Source organism: Mya arenaria, chromosome 10, assembly GCF_026914265.1.
Source record: "Mya arenaria isolate MELC-2E11 chromosome 10, ASM2691426v1".
NCBI lineage: Eukaryota > Metazoa > Mollusca > Bivalvia > Myida > Myidae > Mya > Mya arenaria.
Window position 1 is genome coordinate 38,710,772 of NC_069131.1, and position 22,543 is coordinate 38,733,314.

General features: G+C 37.3%; 1 pseudogene; it reads right to left on the reverse strand.

The window, feature by feature from the left end:
• Nucleotides 1-572: 572 nt before the first annotated feature.
• LOC128205646 (uncharacterized) overlaps nt 573-22,543 on the reverse strand; it is a 41,318-nt pseudogene continuing 19,347 nt past the window's right edge.

A 22,543-nucleotide genomic window follows, 5' to 3' on the forward strand; every position in this document is an offset into this window, starting at 1 on the left:
GAGGGACGTTTGTTGCCAAAAGATGCATACTAAGCAAAGTTTAAGAACAAATCATACTTCATACTTTTAAACGTGTGGGTAGAGAAACCGCAAACAAAAACAAATTGTGGCCTCATCTGAAATGTTTATGCATTCAACGATACTCGTGCCAAAATATCAAATGAAATCAAGCTTATTTATTATCACACCCACGGCATTCTTCAATTATTTACCCGTTGAAGTACAGGGGAGGGGGGTGTTGATATGAGACTCATAACGAAAGTTATAACAAAAGTTGTTCCCGCTATTAAAGCTACAATCTCACAGATTTTCCGTTTTGAACACTTTTTTTTTTTGGGGGGGGGGGGGTGTCTTGAAATGCTGACAAAATTTCAGATCTGAAATAGATCAGAAATTTGAAAACCTGCGATGTGATTTTTTGTCAGCAGTCTTATAACACTGGTGTCCATGCATTTCGCAAGAAGGGTCCGTTCGAAGACAAAAACAAATAAAATGGCAAAACGTTCAAACTGTGAGCGGGCAGCTTTAACGGAGACAGTAAGAGGGCCATTCAAAAATACGTTACTACACCGTACAATAACACATTTATTCATATCACAGAACTATTATAATAGCATACCTCTTAATATGCAAAAAAAATCATCCAGGTCATGACAGAGTAATATTTTAAAGTGACTCGCTCAAATTTTGTAAAATGCATTTTTATTAAGAAATAAAAATGGTGATTACTAAAACTAAGATACCAAAACCTCGTGCCTTCAGAAAATGTTGATATTTGCTCAAATTGTCCTTGACGATCACAATTTTCATTAGCGTTGATAACGGCCTTTTTGGTGCGTGATTGGTTGATTTCAATATCACGTGATGTTATCAATGTATTGTCAAATGGTCAAAATATCCGTCACTGTTGAATAAATTCTGGTGGCCTACAGGTTAAGAAGTCGGTTAACTGTTCTTTCTCAACTCTACCGGCGTGGGTTCGCACCCCACTAAAACCAAAATATACTTTTTTTATACTATCCATTTCGATATCATTGTGTAAAATAATTATAAAATATGTGTTTTCAAAGGCATTTACGGGGAAACTAGTTTTGGAACCAAACACACGAGCGAGTCCCTTTGTAACAGGTGAAGCAGAGCAAGCCCAATGAAGCAAAATTACTTAGTTTTCATAGATACAAAATGACCATATACAGCATATTTTGTTTTATTTATTTGCGTTATTTTTAGATAAGATTTTGACCACAGAGTATAGGATGTCTTAAGAAAAAAGCAACGCTGCAATGGTACACAAAGCATACATTTATTTAAAAAAATGTTTCGCATATAAAGCACAGCAAGCTGAGACATTGTCGTTCTTTTATTGTGTTCAATTTGCACTTTTCTGTCGATTTCCTGATGTAAAAATAAGCAGATGTTTTCTATAGTAAACTTAAATATTGACAGTCTTAGTACTAAAATCGGTGTATATAAACTTGTATGAACTTGTACAGCACTATTAAACAGGAAGCATTACTGTAGTGAGATTTTAAAGAAAAATGTTGTTCCGTCAACATTTTGACGTCATCATTTTTTAATTACTCATTTGGGTAGATTCTAACGAAGTTTGGTTCAGATATGTGTGCAATTCTAACATATAACCAATATTTTATTAGTACAACGAATCACAAAGTTTTTGGAACATGGTGCACAGACAGAATGTACAGCTACCCTGGTGCTTTAACGTGCACCAGTGTATATCACTACCAGACGTGACCCCCATTTAACGTCCCACTAGGAAAACGATTAATACGTTTTGTTTATGGTGCAGCGGGAGATCGAACCTGCGACCCCTGACAGTCGAGTGTGTAACCACTAGACCACGGATCCGCCACCATTATAAGAGCATCAAAATCAATAGTAACGTATATAATAGTTGAAGTCATGTTTGCTTACTGGCCCTTACCGAGCATGTTTTCGCAAATACCTCTGAAATACAGTGTGTGTGTATACCACGTGATAAATTATGTCATATATGCTACGTCGGAAGGTAATATCTATCTTAAAATGAAGATTTAAAACAAAGATAACTCTTTTTTCTTCACCATTTTAATTGAAACATAGTGCAGTCTATGCCGTTTACGGAGCCCCGCCTTCGGTCTTTCACCAGAGTTTGATTGAGAGTTAAGTTTCTGATAAAACTTCGACACACCTTTTCATAAAATTGCCCGATGGAGCACAAACCATTATATTTGAAACAGCTTTGTTGAAGTGTTTGAGGAAGCTAATCACTTAATCAAACTCCGGTAAAAAAACGAAGGCGTGGCTCTTTAAGCGGCATTATAAGAGTGCCCTTTGTTTAATTTAAAATGGTGTTGTAAAAGAATCTATGATTTAAGTCTGCACTTTAAGCAAAATGTTGCCTTCCGACGTAGCATATATGACGTAATTTATCATGTGGTATACACACACTTGTAAAGTTATCTTGTTTAAAGTCTTCATTCAAAGAAAAATATTGCCGTCAGACGTAGCATTTATGACGCAATTTATCACGTGGTATACACATACTGAAATATGTACTTGTACATGTTAGAGAATGAATCATTAGGAAAACATGGGGGTATGCTTTGTCATTTAAACATGTCTAATTTGTTTTCTTCTTTGTTTACTAAGCTGAGATGATTTGTTATTGAACTACGTCGGTAAATATGGAATTATGAAAACGATTATTTTGAAAAAATACTGTCTTCGCATTAGTTTAAAAGTGATTTCAACTATTATATATGTTTAATTACTTAACATTAACATACAAACAATTGCCTATGTAACGTGATGTTACCGTGATAAAATAATATAGTGAATAAGAGAAAGGTGGTTGAAATGAAAGAGGAGGAGGAATAAGAATATGAGGATGGGGAGAAGGAGGAGGAGGAGGGGGAGGAGGAGGAGGAGGGGAAGGAGGAATACTAAATGGAAATGCACTTTGCCTTTTTGCAGTTTTATAAGAACACCTTAACTTACATTCTCACCAAATATCATGAGAAGATATCAAAAACTTTATAAGTTATAAAAAATATAAGTATTTTAACAGTCCTCATAAAGGTACACATGCATTTTTTTCGGAAATTACGTGTAACCAATAATACAACGGCTGCTACAGGATCATGTACCATTTTTGTCAAAGCGTGCACCAATTTATCATATCGTACAATGCTATCCACATGCCTTTGTGTGCTCTGACAGATACTCAATTTTGCAATCGGAATACCTCGGCTTTTTCCATTGAAAACAACACCGGATGCATATGGACGGTTTACAATGTAAGAGTTCTTTACATTTAACTACGCTGAAAGTAGATCGCGTAGTAATTTCAATTTAGCAATTAATCTTTAGGACTTTTCTCTAAGGAATCTTTATCATTTATGTAATGATACTCTTTTCTGGCAATCAATTTGAGCTTAGTAATACAAATTACTCTTAAAATTCTACAATTATGTAATATTATTATAAATCATTTTACGAACTACCTCTAATGATGTACCGGCATATATCCGAGTTTGTTTTCCATGAAAAATGGCCGTTTGTGACAACGCTTAAAATACATCACAGAATTTACGTCAGCGTTCTCCTATAAATTATTTGAATTGTATACAGTTTTAGATTTACTCCTATCTCTGTCATAATAGTCATTTTGAACAGAATGTGTTCGTGATGCCGGACCACGTACATTCATTATTTTTGACTCATTTCCAACATAAACGCTCTGCGTCCACGACGATTCCCGAGTCTCCAGGTTACCTCCCCTGTCATATTCATCGTCATCATCCATGCAATGTTCACTGGCATCACGTCTTTGAAGTTTCAGATAATCATCGATGACTTTAACACAATCGAGTCTTTCGATGTTTACAAGAATGTTGCGTAAGCCATTCAGAGACATATTTCTGCTCTCAACAATGTTCATAATTCGGCCGTAGGACTGTCTTTCCCATCTAAGTAGTCTATATTATCTGCTTTGTCCAATGCAGTTGCAAGGTCACGCCAGTCCTGACCACAAACTGACATTTTAGGATCAAGTAGCAAAATGAGATCTTTTCTTACTTGGTACGGAATAACCTTACGTGGACATGTTATTGAATCGGCTGCAGAGTTTCTGGCGGAGTCATTGTTAATTTCAATTCTAATCCTATTTCTATCCAGCTGATTAGAGCCAGGCGGAATGCTTGGTGGACGGGACACTACGTTACTTTGGTAACCAGACGTGTTGGTTTTGCCGGAGTTATTTATTTGAATGAAAATATCCGGATGTTGGCACGCCGCTGGAGATTGAGGACACTCTGGTGTGACGTCATCTTCGTAAACCTGAGCAATGATCTTATGAGCAGAGCTTTCCAGTGTTTCTTGATATGTTTCTATGCAAAGGCTCATTTCTATGGCAACGTGGCGTAGTCCACTGCCCTCGACGGGGCCTGTTTTCTTATAACAGATTGGCACAAAGGGGCACTTCCCGTGCCAAATGTTCAAAAATGGCTCTTTGTCTTGGCCATGATCAAGGACTTCCCAACCCTCTGAAATGTACCTGAAATAAATAAAGACATTGGCTATATTTGATATGCATTGTCGCTAACCGGACCACATTTTTCCGTTATACTTCATAAAAACCGTGGAAAAAATGACTGACAAAAGCTCGTTTATATAAACATGCACGAGGCAGCATCAAATAAAATCGCATGCTATAATTGCATATCTTTAATAACCCTTTACTGTCAGCTGTCTCCGTAGGCGAGTGGTCTAAGTAACGTGGTTTAACATTTGAAATGTCCTAGACGGACCAAGTTCAATTTGATCTTTCGCCAGAATACATTTTTATGGAATCAAACATTAGTATTAGTGTTAGCTTTCCAAAGAATTTTCCTTGTGGAACCAATGAAACTGCCTCATTAAGTATTGCTGATAACGAGATGTTCCTAGCCTAATCGTCCACGGTACACAACGAAGCAAAGCGCAGTAATGTATCGGGGTATCAGGCCCCAATTTCTCGAAACTTCCTAAGTCCCTTATAACAAGATTAAGCTAATCTTATTATTTTTGGTTTTCAGTAAACTGCTTAATATTAACTTCTTTAAGAGTTTTTACACTTTAGATAGAAATAATCGTTTTGATAATCGCGAAACACTATTTTTCATTTATTTAAGTTCATTTTAACTATGTATTTTGGCTAATTGAAATAAGCTACTTAAACCTGTTTAGCTTAAGAAGTTTCGTGAAATCGGGGCCCGATGATTGTTAATAAGTACAGTCGAACCCCGTTGTCTCGAACACCCAGGGACCGGCGATAATACCTCGAGCCTCGGGAAATACGAGCCAAGCGGGAATTTAAACCTTCATTAGATAGTAGTCGGTCCTTTACACTCAGATCGAGCGAACGAGGAAATCTAGCCAAGCAAGTTCGAGACAACGGAGTTCGACTACATGGTATTTTAACTATGAACAACAATAGCATACCGTCGCATGATTTATATACATGAAATTTAACAGGCAAAAATACTAAATTTGATTTATTAAAAAGGAGCATGAGTCTACCTGAAAAGACCGGTTGTGATTTAATGCATTTTTTAAAGTTGCACTCTCACAGATTGACCGATTTGACAACTCTTTTTTGTCTCAAAACCAGCTGATTGTGGTATCAATGTTTTTAATTCAGTCTTATTAGATAAGTCACTATATAAATATACCTAACTTGTTTGGAAAACTGCATATTTTTTACTTAAAGCGTTAGGAACGCTTTTACCGACAAAACAATAATTTTCGACCGTATTTTTTTCGACCGTATATTTTTTTTAAAAATGCTACCTGATATTTTACCAGCAGTCTTTTATCAACGATTTAAATACATTCACACAATATTTGGCTCATTCCAAGACAAAAATAATAAAAATTTGTCCAAACGGTCAATCTGCGATAGGACAGCTTTAAATACTCATTAGATCATTGAATTGTTACAAGCGTTGCATTTGGTTTAAGTGAGCCGTCTGTGTGATTAAAGATTACCAGCGTTATAGATTATAAACCGTCTATACTCATAGCAAATGCATTCTTTGTGAAAAGGCTAGATACTTCAATATAAAGTTAGGAAAATGAATAGGTTTCAATCCGTTGATTTTACGCCTTTATCATTTGCACCTTCGGAAATATTAGCGGTGCAAATCATAAGCGTACCTGAAGCATTTTGAATTACACGTACGTACACATGAGCGAGCTATCGATATTTGAAGGTCTTTCATTAGTTTGGTATCAATATGTTAAACTAGGTGGGACGGGAAGGGTATCCCCCCCCCATTAAGGAAATATTTCAGAGAATTCGCAGATGAATGACCTGTTTCGCCAACATTCAGGGGATCTGACAAACAAAACAAGTTATATAAACCACTTTGCCATCTATATTTGCTATTTCTAATCACGCGCTTTTAGCATTCACCCAATCGGAGGAATTAAGATGGATTTGTACGCCCGGACGTACTGTAGTATGCCTAGGTACGCCCCTGCAAATATTCAACAAATCATTACAGCCTTTACATCAATATAATGCAGCTTGACGGATAGACAGGAGCGGTAACATTTTTCTACCTCATGCTGTCCTGATAATGTCAGGGGTGGCCCTAGGATTTGACGTTAGCGGAGCCGTAACTTAGGGGCGTAACCTGTTGACTTGCATTCCTCCATCAGAATCCAAATATATTTGGTTTTAAGTGTTGGCATGGGATTTGTGGGTACTTCCCTACGAAAACATTAGCGTTTATTAACTTAGACGATTTTATGAAGGGTGAGGCGTGCTCCCCCCCCCCCCCTCCACACCCCCGGAGCCGAAAGAGTACGTTACATTGAAATAATATTTAATATTGTTTTAATAAAGCAACCCATCGAAAATACGGACCAAAAAGTAGACCAAATATTTGACTTTGTAATCTGTAATCAGTTTATTTACTTTGAACTTCTGATTTTACAATCCTCTGACCTAGAACATAACTTTTTATTAGTTTTTGTCCTACATTTTCAGCCAATCAGGGGCGCTAGATTTTTAAAATGTTAAGTTACTTATTTGTGAAGAATAGTAAATTATGCTGAAGACGGGTCTTCAAGATTAATTAAATTGCTATTACTGCGCATGCGCATATAGCTGCTATTACTGCGCATGCGCATATAGCCACGCCTACTGTTTAAATACACAAAGCAATTGCAGTGCCAATACTGGATTAATGACACCATCTTTGGGAGGTGGTCATGTACCGATTGACAGGTCTTTCTGACAGGCGCATGCTATTTGCAAAATGTTAAACTGAAACAATTTCGGAGGGGTTAATACTAAGTCGATTAGAATTTGTTACGTAATTTCTTCGTGAATAAGAAATAACGATCGCTTAACAGCGCCCATCTCCCTTAGGTTACTTATTCACGCAGAAATTACTTAATTTACTCTAACCTATACGTAGAATACAACCTACATGTACGGGCAATGAAATTGCTGACAGGCATTCATTAAGTACTAGGCTTAATCATTAAGAATTACAACTTTCGCAGGTGTATAAAAGTCCGCCCGCGCCCACTCATCCGATATACACTCCCTGCGACAGATTTTGCATTGACAATGTGTCAGCCAATGAGGTTGTATTCTAAGTCTGTTTAATGGCTCGTTCGTATTGCTCACTCCGCCCATTCTTAATCATTAAGATTTTAATTCAGGTCATCTAACTATTACGCCGAGTGTATGTATTGTGTGCTGTTAATGCCAACTGTAATGCACCAGTCAATTGTAACCACGCCCCCAGGTCCGAGGGTATACAGAGGATAGCTGGGAAAATGGGCCGTGATTTTACGTTTAAGTTGGCCCTGCAGTGCCGTGTGAATGCGGTGTTTTTTTCTTCGCACCAAAAATTAGCGCGGAATAGGCCTTTCCGATGGTCCCTGTGGTGGGTGGGGGGGGGGCATTAAGCGGGGGTTTTACCAGCAGTTTTACCCGGGCTTGGCTGGACCGAAAGTCGAAGTCCCCGCTATTCTCCGGACCTGGGGTTGGGGGGGGGGGCGTGGTTATAATTGATTGGTAAATAAATGAATGATATAATCATACTTAGTAATAGTGAGCATATCATGGTCTTTTCCGTCGAAGAGAAACACGTGTTCGGGGCAAACCAGTTTCCCGCCAAATTCCTGCTCTCGTTGAATGGCCCATTGTAATGCACAGTTCGTCTTGTTGAGAAAATAAACACGGATCTGAAAAATACCAACGCATAATGTTTTAGGGATCATGTTTATTGTTTTGTACCAGCCATTCAGTAACACAAGAAGTCACTGAGGATTGAAACTAGCTTATCAGTAAAGAACTTCTCACATCAACATAGGGGTTACCGCCATGGAAAGGTCAGTAAAACAGGAGGTAACTTGGGATTTAAACTAGCTTTTGAGTAATTAACTTTTCACACCAACATAGGGGTTACCGCCATGGAACGGTCAGTAATAAAGGAGGTCCCTGGGGGGTTAAACTAGCTTATGAGTAATTAACTTTTCACACCAACAAAAGGGTTACCGCCATGGAACGGTCAGTAATAAAGGAGGTCTCTGGGGGGTTAAACTAGCTTATGAGTAATTAACTTCTCACATCAACATAGGGGTTACCGCCATGGAACGGTCAGTAATAAAGGAGGTCTCTGGGGGGTTAAACTAGCTTATGAGTAATTAACTTCTCACACCAACATAGGGGTTACCGCCATGGAACGGTCAGTAATAAAGGAGGTCTCTGTGGGTTAAACTAGCTTATGAGTAATTAACTTTTCACACCAACATAGGGGTTACCGCCATGGAACGGTCAGTAATAAAGGAGGTCTCTGGGGATTTAAACTAGCTTATGAGTAATTAACTTTTCACACCAACATAGGGGTTACCGCCATGGAACGGTCAGTAATAAAGGAGGTCTCTGGGGGGTTAAACTAGCTTATGAGTAATTAACTTCTCACACCAACAAAAGGGTTACCGCCATGGAACGGTCAGTAATAAAGGAGGTCTCTGGGGGGTTAAACTAGCTTATGAGTAATTAACTTCTCACATAAACATAGGGGTTACCGCCATGGAACGGTCAGTAATAAAGGAGGTCTCTGGGGGGTTAAACTAGCTTATGAGTAATTAACTTTTCACACCAACATAGGGGTTACCGCCATGGAACGGTCAGTAATAAAGGAGGTCTCTGTGGGTTAAACTAGCTTATGAGTAATTAACTTTTCACACCAACATAGGGGTTACCGCCATGGAACGGTCAGTAATAAAGGAGGTCTCTGGGGGGGTTAAACTAGCTTATGAGTAATTAACTTTTCACACCAACATAGGGGTTACCGCCATGGAACGGTCAGTAATAAAGGAGCTCACTGGAGGTTTAAACTAGCCTATGAATTATCAACCTCACACTTATATGCTGCTTATACGAGTCATGCTGTATAAAGGTACATGTAATGGGACAAATGCCAAATCGTTGTATCGATAGTGCATGATGAATGTTGACTTCCAGTAATTCTTGTTTGTTTAATTGATAGCCAATGTTTACAGTTATGCTAAATGTGATAGTGATACCAACGATAGTGTATAAAACATGTTTAAAGCATGGTATTATGATGATTACAAATGCTTTTTTTATGTAAGTGAATGTTGTCAAGTTATCGCAGTGGTAAAATCACACGTGTTTCACCTGGGCGACCCGACCCGGGTTCGATTCCAGGCCTGGGCGCAAGTGAATTTGGTATTCCTCCGGGTACTCCGCCCCCCCCCCCCCCCCACCACCCCCAACACGACACAATATCACTCTTCCGCGAAACATCGTGCAAACGAGAGTGGATGAACTATAAACTGTAAAACTAGTGTCACAATTGCTGTAAAATAATTAAGTTAAAATGTAAATGATGTATGCACATGTGTGCTGTCGCGTGTGATTCTTGTTTGTTTAATTGATAGCCAATCTTTAGGTCTGATTTAACGACATTGAGATTTTCAAAAGAACTATGACTTTATCTGATTAAACACTTTAGCCCCCCCCCCCCCCCCCCCCTCCTCCCTCTCCCCACACTTTTAAAATTTCCTTTGCAGCTTGCAAGCAGTTTTAGTCTAAAGTTTAAGCTAGCCCATTAAACAGTGACCCCTTGTGATGTGAAACGATTTGTTTAATGCTTAGAACATGGTTATCAACATTCCCCTAAATGAAGCCCTAGTTATGCTAAATGTAATTGTGATACCATATATAAATCGGGTTACAACGTCGATTGCCAATGAAACGTATGGATAAAAATATATATAGTTATGTATCTAATGTTAATATTTATCGTAATATTTTAAGCCTCGTAAACAGCTCGTGGAAAATATAGCTGTTGGTGCTCACTTGGTTATATATACAGTCAAACCCCGTTGGCTCGAAGTTTCTTGGCTCGAATTCCTCGTTGGCTCGAAGTTGATGTAAAGGACCGATTTATTTAAACTGAATTTAAGCATTACCGCTTGGCTCGAATTTTCCGAGGCTCGAGGTATTTCCGCCGGTCCCCGGGAGTTCGAGCCAACGGGGTTCGACTGTATTATCTTACACTGATACAATCGATTATCAACTCCTTATTAAAACTCCTTATTAAACATTTTAAGTCATATATTTTATATATACATATTCAGCAAATTTCAATATCCAGTGTTAAAATGATACCAAAATTATATGAGATGATTAGAACAAATGGGGTCGATTGTTCAGATCTTTGTTAAAGTTGACAGCGCTGTTTACGCCACCGTTGCCAACTTTCAAATCGTTACCACACTGGAGGTTTAATTAATACATTTGTTATCTGCTACATTCTAACACGTTTTGAGGTAACAGTTTCAGCTGAACTTTGGTTTATATTTAGATATGTTAGCCGATCATCAAATAGTTCACGTTCAAAAGTTAACAACATTGTTCAGGTCACCGATGATAACTTTCAAACCGTTAGTGCTCTAGAGGTTTAATGGATACACTTGTGATCTGCAGTATTTCTAACAAGATTTGAGCCAGCTGGTTCAATATTAAAATATGTGAGCACGTAATGAAAATATTTCAGATGTGAAAGTTAACAACGATGTCGTTAATCACATTGTTAACTTTAACAAAGTTCTGAACATTCGGCCCAATGTCGTTAATCACATTGTTAACTTTAACGAAGTTCTGAACATTCGGCCCAATGTCGTTAATCACATTGTTAACTTTAACGAAGTTCTGAACATTCGGCCCAATGTCGTTAATCACATTGTTAACATTAACAAAGTTCTGAACATTCGGCCCAATGTCGTACATCACATTGTTAACATTAACAAAGTTCTGAACATTCGGCCCAATGTCGTACATCACATTGTTAACTTTAACAAAGTTCTGAACATTCGGCCCAATGTCGTACATCACATTGTTAACTTTAACAAAGTTCTGAACATTCGGCCCAATGTCGTACATCACATTGTTAACTTTAACAAAGTTCTGAACATTCGGCCCAATGTCGTACATCACATTGTTAACTTTAACAAAGTTCTGAACATTCGGCCCAATGTCGTTAATCACATTGTTAACTTTAACAAAGTTCTGAACATTCGGCCCAATGTCGTTAATCACATTGTTAACTTTAACAAAGTTCTGAACATTCGGCCCAATGTCGTTAATCACATTGTTAACTTTAACAAAGTTCTGAACATTCGGCCCAATGTCGTACATCACATTATTAACTTTAACGAAGTTCTGAACATTCGGCCCAATGTCGTACATCACATTGTTAACTTTAACAAAGTTCTGAACATTCGGCCCAATGTCGTACATCACATTGTTAACTTTAACAAAGTTCTGAACATTCGGCCCAATGTCGTACATCACATTGTTAACTTTAACGAAGTTCTGAACATTCGGCCCAATGTCGTACATCACATTATTAACTTTAACGAAGTTCTGAACATTCGGCCCAATGTCGTACATCACATTGTTAACTTTAACAAAGTTCTGAACATTCGGCCCAATGTCGTACATCACATTGTTAACTTTAACAAAGTTCTGAACATTCGGCCCAATGTCGTACATCACATTGTTAACTTTAACAAAGTTCTGAACATTCGGCCCAATGTCGTACATCACATTGTTAACTTTAACAAAGTTCTGAACATTCGGCCCAATGTCGTACATCACATTGTTAACTTTAACAAAGTTCTGAACATTCGGCCCAATGTCGTACATCACATTGTTAACTTTAACAAAGTTCTGAACATTCGGCCCAATGTCGTACATCACATTGTTAACTTTAACAAAGTTCTGAACATTCGGCCCAATGTCGTACATCACATTGTTAACATTAACAAAGTTCTGAACATTCGGCCCAATGTCGTACATCACATTGTTAACATTAACAAAGTTCTGAACATTCGGCCCAATGTCGTACATCACATTGTTAACTTTAACAAAGTTCTGAACATTCGGCCCAATGTCGTACATCACATTGTTAACTTTAACAAAGTTCTGAACATTCGGCCCAATGTCGTACATCACATTGTTAACTTTAACAAAGTTCTGAACATTCGGCCCAATGTCGTACATCACATTGTTAACTTTAACAAAGTTCTGAACATTCGGCCCAATGTCGTACATCACATTATTAACTTTAACAAAGTTCTGAACATTCGGCCCAATGTCGTACATCACATTATTAACTTTAACAAAGTTCTGAACATTCGGCCCAATGTCGTACATCACATTGTTAACTTTAACAAAGTTCTGAACATTCGGTGTCACGTAACCGTCGTTACGTATCAACTTTAAAGTGTTACGTAACATAAAAGTTACGTATGAAACACTTTAAAGTAATTACCAAAAATCAATAATAGAATTCAAAATTTATTTGTATCAAAAAGTAAATACTCCATATTTGTATCAAAAAGTAAATACTCCATCATGGGGATCAAATGTAGATACACTTAGATGCTGACAGTTCGTGATAGCCGCTGGCTATTAGACCAATTAGCGTGACAGTTCATGACTATAGAATACATCCCTTCGTCTATAATAAGATATTAGATATGCATACCTGTCACAAACTGGACGAGATCAGCAGTATATATGAACGCATGTTACTCATTTTAGTTAGGTTAGATTTTGGGCGTGGACTAGACATATGGCCCGTATGATACTTTATAATATACTGATTATTATACTTAGAAAGAACGTGGAACAATAAAGACTTGGAACACTTGAACAGTTGTTGGTTGGTTACTGAACGAACTATCACGAAAGTTAATTGAGCGTTAGCGTTACGTGACACGTAAAAGTTTGGCGCCTGCTGACCAAGGATAAGAGCAAGGTTGACGTGGAACACAACGGCGAAGTACTAGACCACCTGAAACGAAAAAGGGGTGAGTGACAATTTCGGTTTTATTGGATAACATAGAGAAATGGCAGAATCAGATATTAGCAGAATTTTTCAAAATTTAGGGGAACAATTACAAAATGTTTCGGCTGTAGTAGGCACTCAGAGTATAGCACAAGTAGTACCATATTTTGACGGGGATACGAAACAATTCAAATATTGGATAAAAAATATTGAAAAATACGGCGTTCTTACGGGTCTAGATAGCGAAAGGTTAAAAATGGTAGCTTATCAGTCTAGCAAAAATGCAGTTAGTGATTTTATACAAAGATATCTAAAAAGTAACCCTGATGATAACTGGGAAACACTAAAAGGGGAATTAAAATCAAGATTTTCGGAAGTACAAGATCCACAACATGCTTTCTGTCTATTAAGGGCAATAAAACAGACACCAGGGGAAAATGTTCAAATATATGCAGAACGACTTTTAACGATGGCGGAAGAAGCTTTTGTAGGTCATAACGGCGACCTAATAGTTATTGAAAGGCAACTAATAGGGTTCTTTATTGATGGTTTGGCACATGATTTCCTAAAAATGAAAGTAATGCGAGAAAATCCAGATACTCTTCAAGCCGCGGTGCGTAGTGCAACAAACGAACAAAATCTTAGAACTAGATTTAATCTTCGAATAGGTAATGCGCCGAGTCAAAATAGCAGGCATGATATTAGCATCAATGATAGGCATGAACCTATGGAAATTGATCATTTAAGACCAAATAAATACTGCATATACTGTAGACGGCCCGGTCATAACATAAAAGATTGTAAATCAAGAAAACGCGAAATAAATGCCATAGGTCAAGAATTTCAAGTTCAAAATAACCAAATTAGTGATAGGCCAAATAACGATTGGAAATCAAAGATTGAATGTTGGAATTGTGGGAAAATGGGTCATTTTCAAAGGGAATGTCGAAATGGCAGGAGACCATATTACGCCTCACGTAATCAAAAAAACTAGGAGTCTCTTATCATAAAGAAGTCGGTGATAGGAGAAAACATATGTCAACATTCACTATAGCAATTTGTGGGAATCCAAATTCATGTCTGATAAAAGTAGGAAACATTTCTTTTAGAAGTTTAGTAGACACAGGTGCTGAAGTTAGTTTAATTAGTCGAAAGGCCCTAAGGTTATTACAAAACAAACCTAAACTCTCAAATAAACGCGCTCATTTACAATCAGTTAACGGCAATTCGCTACAAGTTGATGGCTCAGTACAACTAAAATTTAAAATCGGCCGAGTTCACAAAGTGCACGAATTTTATGTTGTCCCAAACATAAATAGAAATATCATTTTAGGCAGGGATTTTTTATCAAAAAACGGGGTAAGACTCTATTTTGATTTAGAATGTATGCGCATAGATGACAGTTATGTACCTTTGGAAGAAGATTTACATATTGCATCAATTGTGAGACTTCAAAAATGTACTGTCTTGAAACCACAAACAAAGTACTTATTAAATGGTAAGGTAAAATCAAATCCCAATATAGATACAAAAAAATGTTATGAGATTAAAAACATAAACAATTCATTTTTAGATTCTGAACCAGGCCTTGTAATTGTTAATTCCGTGGTTAAATTTCAAAGCAAACGTACATTTCCAATTGCAATTATAAATAACACTCATAAAACAATTAAGTTAAGGAAAGGCAGTGCTATAGGCAAAATTGAAAAATTAGAGGCTCAAGAGATTGCTTCTGTTCAAAATACTTCGGTTAAAGGTAATCCAATGACTGATGATGAAATTTTGACAGACTTACGAGTACCCAAAGATCATGCTGAAACGATCTTACCAATTATAATGCAAAATCGAAAACGTTTCGCTAAAAACGACTCCGATCTTACTCAAACTGACACCGTTACCATGACAATCGAGACAGGAGATCACCCCCCAATTAAATTACGACCATACCGCACACCTTTGAATAATAGGAAAATTATTGACAAGGCAATTGACGAAATGCTTGAGGCAAAGGTAATTAGGAAGTCACATAGTCCTTGGAGTTTTCCCATTGTAATAGTAGATAAAAAAGATGGCACTAAACGATTTTGCGTAGATTTCAGACAATTAAACAAAATTACAAAACCCACATCTTATCCTTTACCTCTCATAGATGACATATTGGCTATTTTAGGTAAAAGTTCATGGTTTAGTTCGCTTGATCTTAAATCAGGGTATTTCCAAATGAAACTTGCAGAACAAGATAAAGAAAAGACTGCTTTTACGACCGGATTCCGAGGTCTTTATGAGTTTAATACTTGTCCTTTCGGACTCTGTGGAACTCCTGGACGATTCCAAGAATTACTTAACCAAGTATTAGAAGGCTGTGAAAGTTTTGCCATTGCGTATTTAGACGATATCTTAATATTTTCAAAAACAAAGGAAGAACATTTGGTACATCTCCAAAAAGTATTCCAACAACTTGAAAAACATAAACTCAAATTAAAACTAAAGAAATGTCAATTCATGCAAGAAGAAACGCAGTACTTAGGTTTTGTTATTGATAAATTAGGAATCAGACCAGACCCTAAGAAAGTAGAAGCAATTAGACAAATTCCAACTCCTAAATGTGTAAGAGATGTTAGGTCAGTCTTGGGAGCTGCCGGCTTTTACCGCCGATTTTGTCCAAAGTATTCCGAAATGGTTGAGCCATTGATTAACTTAACTAGGAAAACAGTCAAATTCTTTTGGTCACCAGACTGTGAACGAAGTTTTCAACTACTTAAAGACAATCTGACGAAAATTCCCTACTTATCTTATCCGGACATAAACAAGCCTTACATTTTATATACAGACGCTTCAGATAAAAATATCGGAGCATGCCTCACACAAAAATGTGAAGAAAATGAGATTGGGGATTATGCTAATGAAAAACCAATTTATCTGCTTTCACATAAATTGTCCGATACACAAACGCGGTGGAGTACCGTGGAAAAGGAAGCATTTGCCATACATTACGCATTACAAAAATTAGACCATTATTTACACAATGCTGAATTTGTTATTAGGACCGATCATAAACCCTTAAAATATCTTTTAGAGTCTCCCATGCAAAACAAGAAAATTCAACTTTGGGCGTTAGGCATAGCTGGTTATAATTGTAAAATCGAATATATACCCGGAAAAAATAATATCATAGCAGATTTCTTGAGTCGCCCCCCATCGTCCGATACTATCCAAATTGACCCACCCACGGATTACGAACCGGATATAAGTGATAACACCTTTCAAATTTCCGAAAATTATGTTCCAGAGAATATTAAGCAAGTCAACGCCATCAATTCCCATTATCTAAATAAAAAACAGGTTGTTGATAAAGAATATGAGGAACAAGATTCTTTCGTAGAACCAGTGAAACAATTTGAAAGTATGTCAATGGCTAATGAACAAGATCTTGATGCCAATATTTTACAATTAAAGATGAAACTGCGACATGGTCAGCCTAGCAAAACGGAGCAGAATAAATATATTGAAATAGACCGCATTCTGTATTACTTATCAAACGCCGATGAGGAGCCAAATTTGAGATTAGTAATTCCCAGCCATTTAACACCTTTAGTCATTACGCAATATCATGATAATAACGGGCACCCGGGTAGCCAAAGGTTATTTGCAACCATTAAACAAAAATACTTTTGGCCTGGACTGTTTAAAGAATTACACGCATATGTTGAAAAATGCGTTACCTGTCAAAGTCGGAATTTAACCAAAATAAAAGCACCCATGCAAGACCGCCTGAACATGGCACCATACCCATTCTCAGTAGTGTCTGTGGATGTCCAGGGGCCTCTACCCCAAACGCTAAGTCGGAATTGTTACATAATTTGCTTCTTAGATATGTATTCAGGCTTTGTAGAGGCTTTTCCAGCACCTGACAAAAGTTCAGATACCTTAATACACTTACTGGTAGAAGAAATCTGTTGTAGATACTCAACTCCCCTTCGTTTAATCTCCGACAATGGTAGCGAAGTAACTAGCGATGCTTTCCAGGCCGTTCTGAAAGAATTAAACATAGATCATGTAAAAACTTCCACCTACCACCCTCAGGCGAACGGTCAAAATGAAAGATCTCATGCAACTATCAATAACATTTTATCAAAACTAGTAGAGGGTAATGTCCGACAATGGGATGTACATCTTAACATGACCTTGGCCGCAATGCGATTTTCAACATCAGAGAGTTCTAAACATTCACCCTATTTCCTTCTTTTTAATCGAGACCCGGTTCTTCCAATCGATAATCTACTTAAGCCCAGAATGAAATACCATGGAGAACAGTACTATCAAATTATGCTTAATGCGCAACATAAGGCATTTGTAGAAGTCCGCAGACAGCTTAAAAAATCTAAACGAAAACGAGCAGAGTATGCAAATAGGAATGCCAAAGACATACGCTTTAATTTAAATGACCCTGTCTATTATAAGAACTTTCAAAGACATAATAAATTGGATGCTAAATGGAAACCGTATTATCGGATAATCGAACAGAAATCACCACTAACCTACCTAATAAAAAACCAACTTGATAACTCTATTGTTAAAGTGCACGCTGAACAAATACGACATGCAAAAATTGACGAATGGCAAATTCCCAAAACAACTAATAAACGACCTATACGAAGAGCAAACTATGTTGTCCCACCAAGTGATTTATCAAGTTCTGATTCAAATGATTCTGAGCCCATTGATTCAGAACCCCATCAAGTTAATTTACCTCCTATAACAAAAAGAGTTAAGCAAGAACTTGGCACCGATTCTGATAGTGAAAATGAAATACCCCTCGCAGAACTCCAAAAGATTCTACGAAATAAATCTAAAGTCACAGAGATGCCAACAGAGGTGACAAATGATACTCTAAGCAGTTCTGATTCTGAATCTCTTATGAGCGGCATCAATCTAAATAACCCACCCGCAGATACAAATCATATTGATTCTGATAATCTGATAACCCCTGAGTCTAGCGACGATGAAGCAATGAATATTGAGGCTGTTTCAGCTCCCCCACTTAACGTCAAAAAACATAAGAAGGATTCGAGGCATAAAAAGAACGCGATAAAAACAATGTTAAAATGTTTGTCCGTTATGCTGTAATCACAATACCTTTCTTATGAATACGATGTGCTAAACATCAGACACCTACACCTTGCGACTACGAGTTGCTTTAAGAATGTTGACATATGTAAAAGACTTCACACTATATAAGTGCATTGTGTGAAAATACAGTAATCGTGTGAAAATACTGTAATTGTGTGAAAATACTGTAATTGTTTGTAAATACTGTAAATACCTACACTTCGATTATTAATGATTGATGGTTATCAATTATATTAATCATCTATTTTCAGAAACAAGGATGAATTATCTTAATTACCTTGTACTCTGGTTCGCGATTGGCATGAGTGATGTTTCAAAAACACACTGGCAATTAACACCGGCATTTGACACTAAGGTGTTTGCAAACTTTCTTGATCAAGTTGATCAGAGATTAATAAATTCTACGCGAATGATTACTAAAAAAAACGAACTCAATTCTCCATCCTAACTGAATTTGAATTACAATCTTGTGTACAAAACATTAGTCCCTTCTGCGAAGTTCGCTCGGCGCTTTATCAAATGAGTTTATCCCAGTTCTGTATTACAGCCTTATTTATGAAACAAACAATAAAGTCAAAAGTCAATGCTCTACCATAACAAGACCAAATAAACGCCTACCAGCCGCGGAATATCTATATGATGGTATTTGGATGATCGCTTCCAAAACGGACTTAACATTTGTAATCATATGCCAAAACTCCATTCAAACTCATAGCAAAAAGACAGTAGAAGCTCCTTTACGCTTGCTATCGTTGCAAATGAACTGCAAAGCGTATAATGAACATTTTACACTGGGGTCATGGTTTACAAATAGCTCAAGACTACTATTAAATAATTATGAACATTATCAAGTACTTCCCAATTTCACATCACTTCGAATCTGGGATCCTCTCCATAAAATTCTTACTAACGTCTCAAAAATTGAAATGCCTGATGAATTGAAACAGATACACGAACTTCCCTTAAGAGCTTTAATGGATAAATTAATTTACTTACCCAATTCTGTCCTTGACGTATCCTCTGGGTGGCCACTATGGAAAATAATTACAATCATAGCAGCTGGTGTTCTGCTTGTCAGTGTGACCGTTCTCATTCTTTGTAAATATCCTTCTGCCTTTCTGAAATGTATTCCTGACCGATCGCGTCCCAAACCACACCCACAATACAGTCAGGTGGTCTACAAGGCCAGTGAGGAATCTACTCTCGCCCAATCAGAGGCGAGGCCTGAAAAACCGGGTATCTGCAACCAATCAACGTCGGCTGCGCACCCGATGTCCGAAGCCATCCAACGACTTTATCCTTGCTTGGATCGGATGGAATTAAACCCTGAGGGCCACAATTAATATTGTTGACAGCCACCGGGACCTTCTGCTTTTGAACTGTCAATAACGAGATCGAAAACTCCGATGCAGAAATAGTGATGGACATCATTAATGAACTTGTACATAAGAATCATTTATCTATTTATGGACTTATTCACTGAAGTACATGAGAAAATTCACCCTGTAGCAGCCCAACGCCAACTCCATGTCTGCGTTTGCTGCTCCGATTCCACAGTCTCTCGTAGATCGGTGAGAGCCCTCACCAATAAACGGGCCGTGTTCCAAAGCGTTTGGACACGTGCCACAGCGCATCTAGAGCTGCCGCCTCAAGGACCAGCAGCTTCGCCCATCCTTCCGGTATTGCCGCTTACATGGACGTGCTCCGGATGCTCGAGTGACCGCCCACGGTCACCATCCACGAACATTACCATAGACGTCAACAGTGTCGACAAGGGACAATTTCAGTGACTTTTCGAAAGTGTTGACTTCATTTATTATTATTATTTCGATTTTAGTGTATTGTGTTTGTTTCTGTTGATTATTTTTTTTTCTTATTTGGTTTCGGGTATAATTTATGTGCATGTATTCTTGTTTTCTTCATATTTCTTATAAAAACCAAAACAAAACCGTACCTTCATATTCACCATCTCCTTTTAAATTTTTGTTACCAATCATCTACTTTATCATTAATCAATTATAGTTGACAGAGTTTTTCTCAAGTTAAATACCGCAGAGTATTTCTCTCAGATTAAAAGTCTACATTAACACCATTCCTGTTGACACCTCATCATTAGCAAGTGTCATCATTCTCGCGAGCAATTCACTTTGACACCAATTCACCCTGCGGGTTTAAGTAATGATAGTTTCTCCGATCTTTACCGAAATAATTATCACCTCTTTATGACACTTCCTAAAAATAAGATTAGGGCGGAAACGCGTTGCTTGCGCCGCTTGAAATTGATAAAAATTATTGGAAAAAAATTATTGGGATAAAAGGTATAACGCAAGGATTATTGGTGGCAAAACGAAACATTAATTTTTTTCTCTGGTTTCAGATATCGAAACGAAATTAAATTAAAATATATTAAGTAAGATGAAATAATTCCCATGATGAAATATTTCTTTTAAGAAAAATCGGACGAATGTCACGTAACCGTCGTTACGTATCAACTTTAAAGTGTTACGTAACATAAAAGTTACGTATGAAACACTTTAAAGTAATTACCAAAAATCAATAATAGAATTCAAAATTTATTTGTATCAAAAAGTAAATACTCCATATTTGTATCAAAAAGTAAATACTCCATCATGGGGATCAAATGTAGATACACTTAGATGCTGACAGTTCGTGATAGCCGCTGGCTATTAGACCAATTAGCGTGACAGTTCATGACTATAGAATACATCCCTTCGTCTATAATAAGATATTAGATATGCATACCTGTCACAAACTGGACGAGATCAGCAGTATATATGAACGCATGTTACTCATTTTAGTTAGGTTAGATTTTGGGCGTGGACTAGACATATGGCCCGTATGATACTTTATAATATACTGATTATTATACTTAGAAAGAACGTGGAACAATAAAGACTTGGAACACTTGAACAGTTGTTGGTTGGTTACTGAACGAACTATCACGAAAGTTAATTGAGCGTTAGCGTTACGTGACATCGGCCCAATGTCGTACATCACATTGTTAACTTTAACAAAGTTCTGAACATTCGGCCCAATGTCGTACATCACATTGTTAACTTTAACAAAGTTCTGAACATTCGGCCCAATGTCGTACATCACATTGTTAACTTTAACAAAGTTCTGAACATTCGGCCCAATGTCGTTAATCACATTGTTAACTTTAACAAAGTTCTGAACATTCGGCCCAATGCCGTTAATCACATTGTTAACTTTAACAAAGTTCTGTACATTCGGCCCAATGTCGTTAATCACATTGTTAACTTTAACAAAGTTCTGAACATTCGGCCCAATGTCGTTAATCCCATTGTTAACTTTAACAAAGTTCTGAACATTCGGCCCAATGTCGTTAATCCCATTGTTAACTTTAACAAAGTTCTGAACATTCGGCCCAATGTCGTTAATCACATTGTTAACTTTAACTAAGTTCTGAACATTCGGACCATGGTATCAAAGTCTAACATTATCGCCGATGTCTGAATAAACTGACGAGTTTCTATTTACATCGGATAACTTAATCCTTGAGATTGAAAGAAGTCGCCTTTTTCATGGCTTAAGATTAAAAGTGTAAGTTCTGTTTTATAATCCGCAATGTTCGTTTGTTTGTCCATTCCAAAACTACCCGGTAACGGATGATAAATGGATATGTTTTACAATATCCCTGTGCAATTGTCCAGATAAGGTTTGAAGCAGTCTGCACACAATCACAGGTCACCGCTTGAATACGACTAGCATCTTATCGCAAAAATATGATTCAATGCAGGGGTCTATCACTCGCTGCAAGAAGCAATCTTTGCAGAATTTATTGGCGATAGTAAGGCCAGAAATAATATCTTTTGTTTCTACGTACATCTCGAAAAAGGAAGTAGGCATAACTTTTTTCTATTCTTTTCTTTTCTGTACCATACAAACCCTTTGTTTGTATACCATGCAACAAGTTGTGTCATAAATGCTACGTCGGAAGGCAACATTTTGCTTCGAATGAAGACCTTAAACAAAGATCA